At 46.8% G+C, this 17,370-nt stretch overlaps 1 pseudogene across 2 annotated transcripts in view; it reads right to left on the bottom strand.

The window, feature by feature from the left end:
• The window catches only part of Rpl37-ps2 (ribosomal protein L37, pseudogene 2), a 37,379-nt pseudogene that overhangs the window by 13,975 nt on the left and 6,034 nt on the right, over positions 1 to 17,370 (bottom strand). For both annotated transcript variants that reach the window (NR_203089.1, NR_203090.1), the window contains 2 exon segments: positions 3,188 to 3,306; positions 16,234 to 16,273. The product of NR_203089.1 is annotated as a ribosomal protein L37, pseudogene 2, transcript variant 1 (transcript).

Genomic DNA, 17,370 nt, shown 5'->3' with positions numbered 1-17,370 from the left:
AAACCCATATACTGATTATGGCATATTTATTAAATAATAGAAATAAATAAATAGAAGGCTTCCCAGGGAAAGGCGCTTGCTGCTAAGACTGATGACCTGAGTTCTATCCTTGGGACCCGCATGGCAGAATAAAAGAACTGCCCCTGGCCAGTGTCCTCTGGCCTCCACATCTGTGCTGTGGCACACATGCCCACAGCTACACCACATCCTCACACACAGTTAGAGAACCAGGAGGAACGGGTGAGCCAGCCTCCTGCTACTGTGAAGGCAGGATGAAGTACAAATAAAACCCTGTTCCTGGCTCCGCCGCCAAAGACAACATGAATGTGTGTGTGTGTGTGTGTGTGCGCGTGTGTGAGAGAGAGAGAGAAAGAGTGTGACTTATGTGAACGAGTGTGAATATGTGTGTAAATGTGTGTGAATGTGTGTTAATGTGTGTGTGAATGTGTGAGTGTGTGTCTATGTGTGTGAGTGAGTGTGTGTAAATGTGTGTGAATGTGTTGTTAACGTGTGTGTGAATACGTGAGTGTGTGTCTATGTGTGTGAGTGTGTGTGTAAATGTGTGTGAGTGTGTGTGAATACGTGAGTGTGTGTCTATGTGTGTGTGTAAATGTGTGTGAATGTGTTGTTAATGTGTGTGTGAATACGTGAGTGTGTGTCTATGTGTGTGAGTGTGTAAATGTGTGTGAATGTGTGTTAATGTGTGTGTGAATATGTGAGTGTGTGTCTATGTGTGTGAGTGAGTGTGTGTGTGTCTGAATGTGTATGTGTCTATGTGTGTGAGTGTGTGTGAGTGTGTGTGTCTATGTGTGTGAGTGTGTGTGTGAGTGTGTGTGTGAGTGTGTGTCTATGTGTGTGAGTGTGTGTGTGAATGTGTGAGTGTGTGTCTATGTGTGTGAGTGTGTGTATTGAGTGTGTGTGTGTGAATGTGTGTCTATGTGTGTGAGTGTGTGTCTATGTGTGTGTGTCTGTGTGTCTGTGAGAAACAGAAAGTGTGTGAATGAGTGTGAGAGTATGTGTGTGTCTATGTGTGTGAGTGAGTGTGTGTGTGTGTGTATAGGGTAAGGTTCAACTCCTAACGCCAGCAGTCTCTTATGGTTCAGACTGATGTCAAGACTTTGGCTGAACTTGAACCACTCCCCCATCCTGTGGCCCAAAAGATACCAAGCCAGAAATCACTCCGCCCTGCCTTCTATGAACTGTAAATAACAGGGACGCTCGCTGGAGTAATTAGAAGAAACTGCTGGCCAAGAGCTCCGAGAAGGGTTAGGTGTGGCTTGAAGTACTCTGTGTATTTTCGCTAAGCCAAACATGTAGCCAGTCAAAAATACACGTCGTTTAATGAGCTTATAAACTTGGAGTGACTCTTCACATCTTATAGTGAGGTCTAGGGTTCAAGCATCTCAGCATCAAAGGCCTACTGCATGGTATTCCGCCCTGACCACTTCCTCCAGCCTATATGCAGCTTCTCCCTCAGAGTATTCTTCTGCCCAGTTAGCTGACTGGCCCAGACAATCCAACCTCCAACGTTGGTGAAGGAGGAAAGGACTCTGGACAAGTTGTCTGCTGTCTTAGCCTTCCCTTTCCTCCCTCCTTCACCTGACCAAGAGTCTCACAAGGCACTGGCACCCTGCCAACCTCCTATCCTCTCACAGGAGAAGAGCACATCTGAGTTAGATTCATCAGCTCGCCCTGGCTCTCCGATCCGGAGTTCCAAGAGCTCTAGTTTAAGCCATTGTGCACTTCTGGTTCCTTTCCAGCGTTTCCTTTCTATATTGTTTTTAAGTGGTGAGGGAGCTGAATAGAGGTGTACAGCATCTTGCTGACAGGGTGAGTCTAGGGCAGGAAACACCCTATAGCAACTGTTCCACACGTGACTTGAGTTTGTCACAGCCTCTGGGGCTCCTCTTGAGGTTGCAGTAGGTGAGGCAACTTGTCTGTGGCTTCCCTGGCCACAGTTGGATTTCCTGATCTTCCCTTGCATTTTCTTCCCCAGATTTAAGATTGGGTCTGTTTCTCTGCCTCCCTCTACTTCTGATCCATGCTAACCTAGAAGCAGAGGCAGAACGGATCTCCAGATGAACACTCTTTTCAGAGCTATGGGTGACCTTGCTGTCCCACACCATACAACTATCTACTAATTAAACAGTCAGGCAACATTATAATCAGGTCAGCTACATGTACTGATTTGAGACTTTGGCTCCATTCCTTTCTCTCCAGGATTTGAGCATCAAGAGAGAATTTCTCAATGATCCAACAGTGCAATTTCTCACACACCAAGTGGACTCCTTAACCTGTCTAAACCAACCCTGACAGTCTAGGACTTGTGGCATCTGCCCCAATATCCAAGCTTTTCCTGTGACCTTTTGTTTTTCTGCTTTCCAAACTCTGTTGTTCATATTGGACTCCCTGTGCCTTCAAAAGTAGAACCTAGGGACCAGAAAAACATTCAGTAGGTAAAAATGCCTGCCACCAAGCCTGATGCCATGGTAAATTCAATCTCCAGGGCCCGAATGGTGAAAGGAGAGATTGGACTCCTGCTTGTTTTCCTTTGCCCAATGCATGCACATACACATACACACACACACAGACACACACACATACACACACACACAGACACACACACACATAGACACAGACACACACACAGACACACAGACACACACACACAGACACACACACATACATACACAGACACACACACACAGACACACACATACACACACATATACACAGACACACACAGACACACACACAGACACACACAGACACACACACAGACACACACACAGACACACAGATACACACATATACACAAACACACACAGACACAGACACACACACAGATACACACACACACACAGACACACAGATACACACACACAGACACACAGATACACAGAGAGAGAGAGAGAGAGAAAGAGAGAGAGAGAGAGACTATTAATTATTTGATAAAGAGAAGACCTAATCTTATATGCACTGGATTTTGGAAAACCATCAGGACATGCTAAAAATTCATGACACAAAAGTTCCTCACCCCCATCCCTGAACCAGTTGAATCACATTTGTCCCTTCTGTAAGATGGCATGACTCCATGAGACAGGCAACTAGGATCTGTGTTTCCTCCTCCCAACAACAGCCTAGAGGTGACAGCCCCTCCAGGAGAGAGTGCCACCTCAACCCCTACCTTTGATTCAGAGGAAGGCCTCAGGAAAGGGTGCTCTGTGATGTAAGAGGCCAGGTGCAAGTGCGGAAGGGTGTCAGGAGAACGCCTGTCGAGCAGGTCTGGTCTAGAAGTCTTAGGAACTAAAGGACAAAAGAGAAACAGTTGAAATTCAGACTACCCTTCCTTCAGACTCATCCTCATAGCACGCATATATATATGTTTTGGTTTTTTGGGTTTTTTTGAGTTTGTGACACTCACACGTACCCTTTTCCCATCCTTTTCTCAGAGGAGAGCACCAGGCTCTGACTTGTCCCACCTTAGGTCAGATGGGTCAATGGGCCAGTGGGTGGACTGCTCTGTTTGTAGACACCAGATACACGTAAAGAGCACTACAGATGCTCTCTCAGCATGTTGGGATCCACAGTCCACACTGGCTTCTGGCATCTGCCCTTATTTGGGAGAGGGACTGCTTGGTTATCTTTTCAAAACAGAATCACATGTAACCCAGGATGATCTCAAACTCCCTACAGAGCCAAGGATGGCCTCGAACTCCTAAACTAATTGTCTCCACCTCTCTGGAGCTGAGATTGCACAATATGATTTACCACAAGTGGCCCCTTGACCCCAAAAGGCTCATCTCCAGTTAGATTAGAAGACCCTTGATATTTTTGGTCAAGACTTGCCACTGGTAGCAGGCACTCAGCCTTACTTTATCCCTCTTCCCCAGTGCTGGCCGGAGAGCCCTCACACGGGTGAGTAGGCCCAGCATGGGCCACCGTAAAGTTGAATTCTCTGACAGTGCTCTCCTGAGCTTGCTTGCCTCAGCAGAATCCAGCAGGAGCAGGGCACTCTTTCCAGACTGGTCCCCACCACACACAGCTCCTTTTCCTCTCATTCTCATCTTTGATTTTTCTTTTATTGCCAAATAAAAAGTTTGCCACCTCAACAACAAAAAGGAAGACTGATTTCTCCCCTGATACATCAAAAATCCTTTAAGGTTTTATAAACACAAGTAATTACTACAAAGGGTTGGGGTTATAAGGGAAGAAATGGAATCAAAAGCTGGCCGTGGAGCACTCTGGGGACTCCCGTCTCTGCCAGCCCACCCTTGCCAGCCAGTCCGAAGGGAAAGGCTTGTGGTTGCTGACAGGTCTCTGAGATGCCTACAGTTTTAGAATTGACAACTGATAGGTGATCTAACAAAGGCCATTGTGTCTTCTGTCTGAGAAACAGAGACTGTCCCAGAAATCAGAGGGCACCTGGTTCTGCACAGGACAGCTCCGAGAAAAGGCCATCCTTTGCCACCTGCAGCTCAGACAAAGGTCTTCATGTTGTCCCCCCTTGCTCTCTCTCTCTCCAGCCTATTTTCTCCTTGGACACCAGGTTCATTAGAGCAGATACTGAAACAGGTAAAGCCAAGCAATTTATCTACACTTTGCATTCTCAGTTCCATTGGCTCCCTCACTTAGGAGATGAGTTAGCAGGAAATGAATTTTCTCCACATCTGCTAGCTCTGAGCAGGAGGAAAGTCTTATGGTCTTGTATCAAACTGGCTCTTTCCGGATTAAAAAGTAATTATTCCAAAAGACGGCTTTATGGTTAAAATTAAACTAGCTAAAAGCTATTAGAACCTGGACTTTGAACAAATGCCAAAGAGGGCGTTCTGGGCATCTTTTGAGAAAGGGGAGGAACTCACTAGAAAGAAGAACTCTTAAACAAATGAACATATTAAAAAAAAAATAGGGAAAACGCTGAAACCTGTTCCACCACCCTCCCTCGGTTAGTGGCACCTCTACCATTAGGAAAGCGAAACCAGCGGTGGGTGGGGTGCAACAGTTGCCAGGTCATCCTGCCTGGAGAAACCCAAGATTGTGCCTACATGAGAGACGTGCAGCCAAGGCACAGAGGCAACAACCAGTCGGCAATCTGCGTCGCTCTTTGGCTGGGCATCGGGCACGGGGACTGAATGAGGCAGGTCCGAGTGTCTGTGGTCACTGGCTCACTGTTTGAAGTGACTTCAGTGACTTGCCCTGGTTTGTTATTCCACACTTTGATTAACAAGCAGCTAGGAAAACATAAGAGGGCACTAGTGTGCAAGAAAAAGCCCCAGGCGCTGAAAGCTTGCTGGGTCAGGAGTACTGGAGTCCTAGTGGGTGTGGGGGGGCAGGGACCGGAGCACTGCATCTGGTAGAGTCAAGACGGTTCCGCAGCGCCCTCTGCTGGTCGACTGCGACCACACCTGAGGCTGGAAGTTTTCCTTCTCAGCCTGCCCTCTGTTGGACAAAAATGCTTTCTACCTTCACCAGGCCTTAGAATACAAGTGGTGTTAGGAATATCTGGTAGGGGAGGTGGGAGGTATCACGTCCACATCCAGACAATGGTAATGGTGGTCACACTCTTGACCCCAGTTTATGTTTGGGGCTGTTCTCCAGGGCAAAAGAAAATGCTCATGACTTTCTGTTTCCACCCTCACATGGTCCGGCTCATTTCCTTGGAAGATCTTTCTCCCCAGTGTCCATCAAAAAAAAACAAAAAACAAAAACAAAACAAGGGCTGGTGGGATGGCTCAGTGGTTTAAGAGCATTGACTGCTCTTCCAGAGGTCCCGAGTTCAATTCCCAGCAACCACATGGTGGCTCACAACCATCTGTAATGGGATCCGATGCCCTCTTCTGGTATGTCTGAAGACAGCTACAGTGTTGTACTCAAAATAAAAAGTGAATAAATAAAAAGTGTTTTAAAAAAACAAAAACAAAAACAAAAAAAATCAGTCACAGCCTATAAGAATTTCAGTTATTGGGGGCTGGAGAGATGGCTCAGTGGTTAAGTGCACTGACTGCTTGTCTAGAGGTCCTGAGTTCAAATCCCAGCAATCACATGGTGGCTCACAACCATTCGTAATGGGATCTGGTGCCCTTTTCTGTTGCATCTGAGGACAGCTACAGAGCACATAATAAAAAAACAAACAAACAAACAAAAAAAACCTTGGGGTTGGGGATTTAGCTCAGTGGTAGAGCGCTTGCTTAGCAAACGCAAGGCCCTGGGTTCGGTCCCCAGGTCCAAAAAAAGGAAAGAAAAAAATCTTTAAAAATAATAATTTCAGCTGTCTTGTTCACAAATTGACCTTCACTTCTTCCATCCCAGGGCTAGCAAATGTTAGGAGAGCAGTCTGGCTCTCCTAACTTCCCAACTTCCCTCTTCTCCCCGAGATAGGCAGGTCTGGAACTCACCCACATCAGTCTCCTGGGTAGCACGGATTACAGGCCTGCATCACCATGCTGGGTCAAAAGTATTTTTTTTTTAATTTTTTTGGACAGATGAGCCAACAGTTAAGAACACTTGCTGCTCTTGCAGAAAGCACAGGTTTGGTTCTCAGAACCACAAGGTGGCTCACAACCATCTATAACTCTAGTTCTAAAATGTCAGATTTCCTCTTCTGGCCTCCACGGGCACCAGGCACTCACATAATTCACAGACAAACACACAGTCAAAACTCATACACATAAAGTAAAATAAACTGCGTTACACTATTTATCTGTGTGTGGGGAGGCTCTCTGGTGTAGCTCTGCAGGAATCCGCTGTCTCCCTCCACTCTGTGGGTTTCAGGAATGGAACATTTTACCTCCTGAGCCATTGTACTGGCTCCCATGGGTATAACACAATTTTCTTCTTTCCCTCTTTCCTTCCTTCCCTATTCCCAGGGCCTCCTGTATCCCAGGCTGGCCTTGCTATCATGTATCACATGACCATGTAGGCAACACGACTTTAAACCTCTCATCCTCCTGCGCCCACACCTCAGTGCTGGAACTATCGGCATGCTCTACCTCACCGAATTTACCAGAGTGGGGACTGCACCCAGGCACTCTGCCAACTGGGCTCCATCCCCGGCCCCCAGCCTTTCCCACAAGTGTACAGCATAGTTTAACTTGCTGTCAACTATACGCTCGGTGTATAAAACTCCTACTAGCCTCTCCATGTCCTGGATAAACAGTCATTGCTGTATCCTTAGAACCTACATACCACAGTGCCCAGGGGAGCAGTATGTAGGTGTTTGGTAAAATATCTGTTGAATCAAGCGTCGATGAATCATAGGAACTGGAATATGACAGCCGGAAATGGAAGTAACAAGGTCCCACAGCCTGGGAGGAGGAATTCTATCTCAGGAGAGGCGCTACAGTGGCATGTGTTTTTCATTCCTGCACTTGAAAGGCTGAAGCAGGTAGAACTCTGTGTGGTCAGCCTGGGCTACATGGTGGGTTCTAGGCCGGCCAGAGTTACACGGTGAGACCCTGTCTCCCGCAGCATATGCTACCCCAGCTCCATGAGGGGCTGAGGAGATGGCTCAGCAGTTACAAGCTCTAGTTGTACAAGCCTAAGAACTTCATTTCAATCTCTGGCTCCTGACACCCACAGCGGAAGGGGAGGACTGACTCCGAAAAGTTGTCATCTGACTTCCTCATGTGCACCACGATACACGCAGGCTGCGGCACACATAATATGCCCTCACCTCCACGTGTGTAAACATACACACTAGTAATGCATTTTTTTTTTTTTGGTTCTTTTTTTCGGAGCTGGGGACGGAACCCAGGGCCTTGCGCTTCCTAGGTAAGCGCTCTACCACTGAGCTAAATCCCCAGCCCCAGTAATGCATTTTAATATGGGGCTGGGAGGCATCTTCGAGGTTGAGCACTGGACAGCATGTGTGACGCCATATGTTCAGTCTCAAAGCAAACAGACAGAGCAGGGGAGCAGGCCTTTCATCTTGAACTAGAGTTTGAAACATATTTTGAACCCGCGAGGTGCTAGTTTCACAACACAGCAAATGCACTAACTGCCACGAGACTGTAGCTTTAAAACGCTAATTATATGTTACATGAACTCCACATCAATAATAAAAAATGAAAGGACAGGATTGTAATGTAATAATTATGATCTTTGACCAGTAGACATTACAAGTCCTTGAGGAAGTCTGCATGAACAGCACGGCTCTCCTGCAGCCTCGTGGTTTACACAAATGGTTTACTGAAGAGAATCCCTCCAGCACACCACAAGTGCACACGGGAAATAGGTAACGTGTGATAATCCCAGTGAGCCCAGACACACACCCTGTCAAATGCCCCACACGGGCTGCCCGCCGCCCCCATTTCTTTCTCAGTCTGCTCAGTGACAAGTCATTCATCAGAAAGCTCTTCCTAAGAACAATCTTCCTCCCCTTCACCCTTTAGGCTGCTTGATTTTTTGTTTGCCTCTTGGATTGCTTTGTTTTTGTTTTTAAGGTATAGACTTTTTTTTTTTTGGTTCTTTTTTTCGGAGCTGGGGACCGAACCCAGGGCCTTGTGCTTCCTAGGTAAGCGCTCTACCACTGAGCTAAATCCCCAGCCCAGGTATAGACTTTTTATGTAGCCTTGGCTGTCCTAGAGCTGCTTGACTTGTAGACCAGGCTGGCCTCAAAGTCACAAACATTTGTCTGCCTCTGCCTCCTAAGTGCTAGGACTTAAATGCATTAACATTACATTTTTTTCTCTTATGTTATATGTGTGGGTGTCTGCCTGCCTTGTCTTTGTGCATCATGCGTGCCTAGTATACAAGGAGATGTGAAGAGGGTGTTGGACCCCTGGAACTGGAACTACAAACAGTTGTGAGCCACCATGTGGATGCTGGGAACCAAACTCTAGTCCTTGGCATAAGCAGCAAATGTTCTTTGGGATGTTTTGTTTTGTTTTTCAAGACATTTTCTGCATATCCCTGGCTGTCCTGAACTCACTTTGTAGACCAGGTTGTCCCTGAACTCAGAGATCAGCTTGCTTCTGTTTTAACCACTGAGCCAGCTCCCCAACCTGATGCTGCCCGAAATGATTTCAGCAGAACTGGGCTGTTTGTCCATCTGGTTCTAGTTCTATGAGTATCCTGACATGCCTAGTGGTGCCAGATGACACAGGATGAATTCTTGTTAAATACATGGAGAGAGCTTTGCCATGGACCTGCCAAGACCTTTAAGAGGGGCTGTATTTTTGATGAAACACCCCCAACACAAAATGTCACTGAGATTCAAAAGTAAACAGCAAATAATGACAAAAGCCAGGCGACGATGTCACACACCTTTAGTCCCAGCACTCGGAAGGCAGAGGCAGATAGATCTCTGAGTTTGAGGCCAGCCTAGTCTACAGCATGAGTTCTAGGGCAGCCAGGGCTACACAAACAAACTGCCAAACAAACAAACAAACAAACAAAACAAAACAAAACAAAACCAACCAACAATCAAACAAACCAAATATCCAGCTATGGAGACTGAAACCCAGCTCTGCCGGGTTCAGTCCTGGCTTGGGCTCCTGCTGTCCTCAGCTCTGTGGGTGTATTAACCTCCTCATGTCAGGCTCTGATCTGGATCTGTGAGACAACAAGGGAGTGAGGAGAGAACTCTCCCAAGAACAGCGTAGGAATGACCCTAGCAGTCAGGGCATCACAAGAGATGAGCAGGACATAGACACTGGAGAGGCTTCAGAGTCCAGCGAGGAGGGGTAAGGTCTCACAAAACCCTTGTAATCTGGACAGAGATGCTCCCTGACACCCAACCGACATGGGCCTCAGTTTGTCCCAGGGGAAAGCTTGCAGGGCAGGCCTCTAGAGGTTGAGTGATATATTGCAACAGGGGAGATAACCATTGTGGGATACAAAATAAGCCTCTGAGACACAGGGGACCCCAAAATCAAGGCCAGTGACCTCTTCTGCAGTCTCAGAGCTACACAGCCACTACGAGACCAGAATCTGGGAGAACAAGCCCCTGTACTCTAGTGTCGGCTGAACTCGCATCTGCTCCAGTCTGCCTGCCTCAGGGCAGCTCCCCGGGAGCAGGCAAACTCACACAAGGAGGAAAACATGACCATCTCTCCAGCTGACTGTGGCCTGAGTGTGGTGTCCCTGCTACACTTTAAAACACTCAAGCTCATGAAACCAGAAAGCTTCTGTCAGGCAACAGATACCGTCAATAGGACAAAATGGCAGCCTACAGAATGGGAAAAGATTTTCACCAACCCCACATCTGACAGAGGACAAATATCAAGATATATATAAAGAAACTCAAGAAACTAGATGTCAAGAAAACAAATAATCCAGTTAAATATGGAGTACAGATTTAAACAGAATTCTTTCTTTTTTTTTTTTTTTTTTTCGGAGCTGGGGACCGAACCCAGGGCCTTGCGCTTGCTAGGCAAGCGCTCTACCGCTGAGCTAAGTCCCCAACCCCAACAGAATTCTTGATAGAGGACACCAAAATGACTGAAAAAAAATGTTCAGCATCCTTAGCTATTAGGGAAATGCAAATTAAAATTATCTTGACATTCTGTCTTATATCTATCCGAATGGCTAAGATCAATAACACAAGTGACAGTTAATGCTGGTGAGGATGTGGAGCAAGGAGAACGCTCCTCCATGGTTGGTGGGCCTGCAAACTTGTACAGCTACTTTGGAAATCAAAATAGCATTTTCTCAGAAATTGAGAATTGATCTGCCTCAAGACCCAGCTATACCATTCTTGGGCACACCCAGAGGAGGCTCCATCCTACCACAGGACACTTGTTCAACTGTTCATAGCTGCTTTTTTGTTTGTTTGTTTGTTTGTTATTTGTTTTTTGCAGACAGGCTTTCCCTGTGTAGTCCTGGCTGTCCTGGAACTCAATCTGTAGACCAGGCTAGCCTCAAACTCAGAGATCCACCTGCCTCTGCCTCCTGAGTGTTGGGGTTAAAGGCATGAGCCACCACCACACTTCTCATAGCAGCTTTATTCATAATAGCCAGAAACTGGATACAACCTAGATGTCCCTCAACCAAAGAATGAATAAAGAAAATGTGTTATAGTCACACAATGCAGTGCGATTCAACTGTTAAAGACAATGACATCATGAAATCTGCAGGCAAATGGATGGAAGTAGAAAAAAAAAAAAAATCATCCCGAGTGAGGAAACCCAGACCCATGACAAACATGATGTGCACACACTTATAAGTGGGCATTAGCTGTTACTAAAGGACAATCATGCTACAATCCACAGACCAAGAGAGGCTAAGTAACAAGAAGGGCTCGAGGTGGGGGACTCAGGGATCTCCCTGGGAAGGAGAAATAGATTTTGCAAGTGGACTGGGGGCAGGAGGGATGGAGGGAGAGAGTACTGGGAGGGAAGACTGGAACTGGGGGGCATTTGGAGGGCTATGTGAAAACCCAGTGCAGTGGGAACTCCCAGGAGTCTATGAGGGTGACCCTCATAGATCCTAGTAATTGGGGATATGAAGCCTGAACCAGCCATTTTCTATAACGAGGCAAGGACTTCCCACAGTGGGATTGAGACATCAATACAGCCACAAAACCTTCAGCCTACAATCTGTCCTGCCTGCAAGATGTGCTGGGGCAATGGTGGCCCAGAACTGGTGGGAGTGGCCAAGCAATGATTGGTCCAACTTGAGGCCCACATGAGAGGGAGTCGGTGACTGACACTGTGCGGAGCGAGGGTCAGGAACCAGAGCTGGGCAGTCTAGAGACCCAGGGTAGAACCAAAAAGGACTTGGGGGAGGGGAAGAGGGGGAAGGCAATGAAATGACTGCTTAACGATATACTCTGCTATACTCATAGATCAGTGCCCAACCCGACTGCCAGCAGAGAGGCAATCAATGGGAGCAGTTAGAGACACCCACAGCCGAACACTCGGCAGAGCCAGGGGAATCCTGCAGAAGGTGGGAAGGACTGTAGGAGCCAGAGGGATCAAGGTCCACAAGAACGCCTGCAGGTCAGGCACTCAGCCCCTCACACTGTGATTCACAACCATTTGTAACTCCAGTTCCTAGAGATCTAATGCCCTTTTCTGACTCTGAGGGCACCAGACATGCTCACAGACATAGATGCAGGCAAAACACTCATACACATAAAATAAAATAATCTGAACAGTAATTTTTTTTGTTTTTTTGCTGAACAGTAATTTTTAAAAACTTCATAATAATAAAGTATCTAGCTTGACAAAATTATCTGTTTGCCAACCTGGATCTTGAACTTTCACTCCATATGCAGGAACATGTTGCCAAGGTTAAGTAAAATATAAAACTTCTTAAGAACATGTTGAAATTGGGTCTCTAAAGAAAATGTTCAGCTGTCTGAACTGTGGAAGGCACCATCATGTACATCTATACAAGTCCGTCCCCCCAAAACTTCCTTAGAAAATAGCCAGTCTACAGCTCAAAACCTAGAAGATGATCCATCACAAACAAAGAAACAAACAGCAAGGACAACAATCTCACCACAATTGTCTGCCCCTCCTTTTGCCATTTTCCATGCCTAGCTACATTTGTTTCTCTTCTTTCGTTTGGATTTTGAGACAGGGTCTTCCTAGATACACCAGGCTGGTCTAGAACTCAGTGAGTTTCCCTCCCTCAGTCTCCAAGAGCCCGGGGGGATCACAGCATGAACCAATCTGCCTGTTGCTATATTGTAGTTTAAAAACATTTTTTTCACACTGAGCGGGTCTTGCCCAGGCTGACCTCAAACTCACAGAGATTCACCTGCCTCTGTCTCCCAAGTGCTGGGACTAAAGGTGTGCAATGGTCACTTTGGGCCTCTGCTGCTTTTGATCAGTGCTGACCTCAGGAACGACGGCCATTCATTCCCTTTTGTTCTGAAGTAGCTGTCATAACCCTGCTCCACATGAGTACTGAACACTCCCCCCCCCCCTTTTTTTTTCTTTCAGTTCTCACAGCATGAAGGAAAAGGGGAACAAAACAAACAAAGCATGGGTCTGGTCTCACATTCACTCAAACTCAGAAAGGATGCTGAGGCAGGAAGGCGGGCCTAGGCCCAACACTGATTAAAGTGCAGACTGACATCTAAGCCACACTCAGGTTCCTCTAACTGTGGAACACTGGTGCAAACACGGCAGAGGTGGGCAGGGACCCAGGGGGGCTGGAGCATCCAGGTGAAGGGACCAGACAGTTGTCTACATCTGTTGCATGGGTCTGATGCGGCCAAGTATCTGTTTTCTCCAGGAAATCCAGAAACCTAAATTTTACTGTGAATTTCTAAATTTTTGTTTTGTTTGTCTATAAATTTTAATTATTTTAAAATATAAAAGTTTTTAAATTTTAATTGTTAAAAGTTAATTAGTTCCTGAAAATGATCCCCATATAACATGTCTGTGACTAGAACTACTACCCAAGAGCCTGGCTGTATGCGTTTGGGCTCAGCGAACAGCTCTAGGCCTATCTACCAAGCATTAAATGTTGCAGCTGCTTCTCTCCCTTCCCCTCTACTTTATGTTTTGTTGTTGTTGTTTGTTTGTGTTTTTTAAGACAAGATCTCATATAGGCTAGACTCAAATTCATTACCTATCCAAGGATGACTTTAAACCCCTTATCCTTCCTTCAGCTCCTGAGTGCTGAGATTACAGGTTCCACCACACAGTTTCTAACTGCTTCCCTGGGAGCTGACCTGACCGGGGATAAAAAGAAGAGGCCCTGAACAGGTTTAAAAATCCTATTCAGGGGGTTGGGGATTTAGCTCAGTGGTAGAGTGTTTGCCTAGCAAGTGCAAGGCCCTGGGTTCGGTCCCCAGCTCTGAAAAAAAGAAAAGAAAAAAAAAATCCTATTCAGAGCCAGAAAGTGTAGTGCACACCATTAATCCCAGCACTTAGGAAGCAGAGCTAGCCTGGGCTACAGAGTGAGTTCCAAGACAGCCAGGGCTGTGAAAAAAAACATCTAACCAACCAAGCAACCAACTAACCAACCAAGCAACCAACTAACCAACCATCTAACCAACCAACCAACCAAAAAAACCCAGCTGGAAACAAAAGAAAGCCAGAAGCCACAGCACACACCTGTAATCCTAACACTCCTACAGAGATAACAAGCTGAGATAGGAAGTCTCCTGAAAGGCTGAGAGCCAACAACCCTGAAGGTCATAGCCCAGTGGAGACAAGAACCCTGCTACAACGAGGTGTAAAGCAGTGATCCACCCCCAAGAGCTGTCCTCTTGACAGCCATACCTCCTGTGACTCTCTCTCTCTCTCATACACACACACACACACACACACACACACACACACACACACACACACACACCTAAGTAAATTAAACCCCACAATCTCTCCCCAAGGCTGTCTCTTGAGGCCGCCCTGAGGTGCGCATCAGCCAGCCTGTGAGCTGGGTGCCTCCTCCCTCACCACTTATCCACAATGAATGAGCAAGGCTTGCTTGAATACTTTGGTTTTGGTATTTGTTTGTTTGTTTGTTTGTTTTGGTTTTGGTGTTTGTTTTGGGAGGGTTGGGGGCTGTTGAAACAGGGTTTCTTTGTGTAGCACTGGCTGTCCAGGAACTCATTCTGTAGACCAGGCTGGCCTCAAACTCAGAGACCTGCCAGTCTTCGCCTCCCCAGTGCTGACATTAAAGGTGTGTGTCACCACTGCCTGGCTTTGAATAGGATTCTTCTTTTTTCTTTTTTTCGGAGCTGAGAACCGAACCCAGGCCCTTTGCCTAGCAAGCGCTCTACCACTGAGCTAAATCCCCAACCCTGAATAGGATTTTTTTTTTTAAAGATTTATTTATTTATTATATATGAGTACACTGTAGCTGTCTTCAGACACACCAGAAGAGGGCATCAGATCTCTTTACAGATGGTTGTGAGCCACCATGTGGTTGCTGGGAATTGAACTCAGGACCTCTGGAAGAGTAGTCGGGTGCTCTTAACCTCTGAGCCACCTCTCCAGCCCCTGAATAGGATTTTTAAACCTGTTCAAAACCTCTCTTCTTTTTATTCCCGGTCTTGCCTTAGTCCACGCCCTGCCCTCTCCACCCTGGACCACTACAAAGATCTGATTTCCTACTTTGAGTGGCCCCTCCCCTGGGCCCAGGAGGTTCCATCTCTAGGCTTAGTCAATTCCATCAGTGAAATACAGGTCTGCCGCTGTCACACTCCCTGTCACCGACAGAACAAAGTCTAAGTCCTCTCATCAAGGCTCTTCCCATGTCAACATCTGCTGGGCCCGGACAACATCGCTCCTGCTGTGGCTGTACCAGATCCTCTCCATGCCCGTTCCCGAAATCCACTGGGCTCCCATCACAGGCGGGCATCAGCACACTCTTTCTGCCTAGACAATCTGTCCTCCATGGTCACCTGTATGGTCCCTGCTCCTTTTTATTCTTCATTATTTTCTCAAAGTCAGGGTCTCACTACAAAGCCCTGGCTGGCCTAGAACTCTCCAAGTAAACCAGACTGGTCTTCATTTCACAGAGATCCACCTGCCTCTGCCTCCTGGGTGCTACTACGGCTGGCCCTTCTTACCCTTGTAACTTCAGTCCTGAGCCACATACTGAGACCTTGTCTTGAAGAAAAGAAAGAAAGAAAAAGAAACCAGATCACTGGAAATATTCAAAAGGAAAAAAAATCAGAAACACATAAAATCACTCGGAAGTCCTTAATCCCCAAATGTGTGAATTTCGGCTGACTTTAGCAGAATAGGGTATTATATACACAAACCCATCCAGATGAAATGTTATGGCCCTGTTATCTCAGCCGCTTGGGAAGCTGAGGCTGACAGTCATGAGTTAAGTGCCAAACTAGGCAACATAGCAAGAGCCTTCCAAATAAAATAAGGGCTGGGTGTAGAATGTACACTTTTTAATCCCAGCAGCTTGGAGGCAGAAGCAAGGGGATCTCTGTGAGTTCAGAGCCAGCCTGGTCTACATAGAAGTTCCAGGCCAGCCTGAGCTACATAGTGAAACAATAAACTCAGTAAACAAACAAACCTAGACAACCCAACACAGCTCACTGACGAGGCAGGTGACACCCGTCGACAGCTCACTGACGAGGCAGGTGACACTTGTCCAGCTTGACTGTCGCTGGTTTGTGGGGGCTGGTGGAATGCATCTGATATCTCGGGTGAGTCATCCAGCCTCCGCGCAACAGAAACCCGGTGACTCATCAGAGTCCACACTTCCTCAAGTGTAGGCCATTTCCCATACAAGGGCAAACGCTGAGTCTTCTCCTTGTGCCTAAGAAGACGCCTCAAAGAGAGGACAACACTTCACTCGCAGACTCACCAGAGGAGTCTTCAGACGACGGTCTCAGGTACGCATAGGCCTGAAGAAGAAAAGAAACATTAGTACTTTTTTGAATTTATGTCCTTTCTTTTTTTTTTTTAAATTATTTATTCAATGTATGTGAGCACAATGACACAGACACACCAGAAGAGGGCATCAGATCCCCTTACAGATGGTTGTGAGCCATCATGTGGTTGCTGGAGTTGAACTCAGGACCTCTGGAAGAGCAGTCAGTGCTCTTAACCACTGAGCCATCTCCCCAGCCCCTTATGTCCTTTCTTTAAAAGACGTTTTTATGTATATGAGTATTTTATATACGCACACATCCATACCCCACGTGTGTGCAGTGCCTGAGGAAGTCAGAAGAGGGCATCTGAACTGAAAGTACAGATGGTTGTGAGCCACCATGTGGGTGCTGTGCTTGAACCCCACCCAATCTCCTGAAAGAGCAGCCAGTGCCCTGAACGGTTGAGCTGTACCCAGAGCCCCTGCATTTATATTCACAAAATTGCCACTGAAGTGATCCTTTTGCAAACTTTGCTAACTGAATGGAAGGGTTGTTTATCTGCCTCCCCCTTACTCCAGGCAGAGCCTGCTTTGGCAAGCTAGTAAATGAAGTCAGCTGGTCCAGGGACAATAGAGAGTGATGTGTAGCAGAAGAGGGTGGCTCTGAGGTCAGGCTGGCTGAGGTACAGCCTGGCTCTGGCAGTTCTGAGTGGGTAGACTTGGTAGAGGAATGGTGCCCATTGCAGAGAACTGAGCAATGGGTTAAATGATAGAGAACATGTATAGTGCTTGGTCTGGACCTGTCCAACTTAACTGCTCATATCAAGAAGCCAGACGATCAGTGTCATTCACCACCACAAGATCTTATGACCAAAGAAAGGCAGGAATGGGGCTGGAGAGATGGCTCAATGGTTAAGAGCACTGACTGCTCTTCCAGAGGTCCTGAGTTCAGTTCCCAGCAATCACTTGTGGCTCACAACCATCTGTAATGAGATCCAATGCCCTCCTCCTGTGTGTCTGAAGACAGCTGCAGTGAACTCAGATACACTTAAAAATCTTGAAGAAGGGCTGGTGAGATGGCTCAGTGGTTAAGAGCACTGACTGTTCTTCCAGAGGTTCTGAGTTCAATTC

Source organism: Rattus norvegicus, chromosome 1, assembly GCF_021556685.1.
Source record: "Rattus norvegicus strain SHRSP/BbbUtx chromosome 1, alternate assembly SHRSP_T2T, whole genome shotgun sequence".
NCBI lineage: Eukaryota > Metazoa > Chordata > Mammalia > Rodentia > Muridae > Rattus > Rattus norvegicus.
Note: the sequence above shows the minus strand (reverse complement) of the source record. Positions and strands in the feature narration are given on the sequence as shown.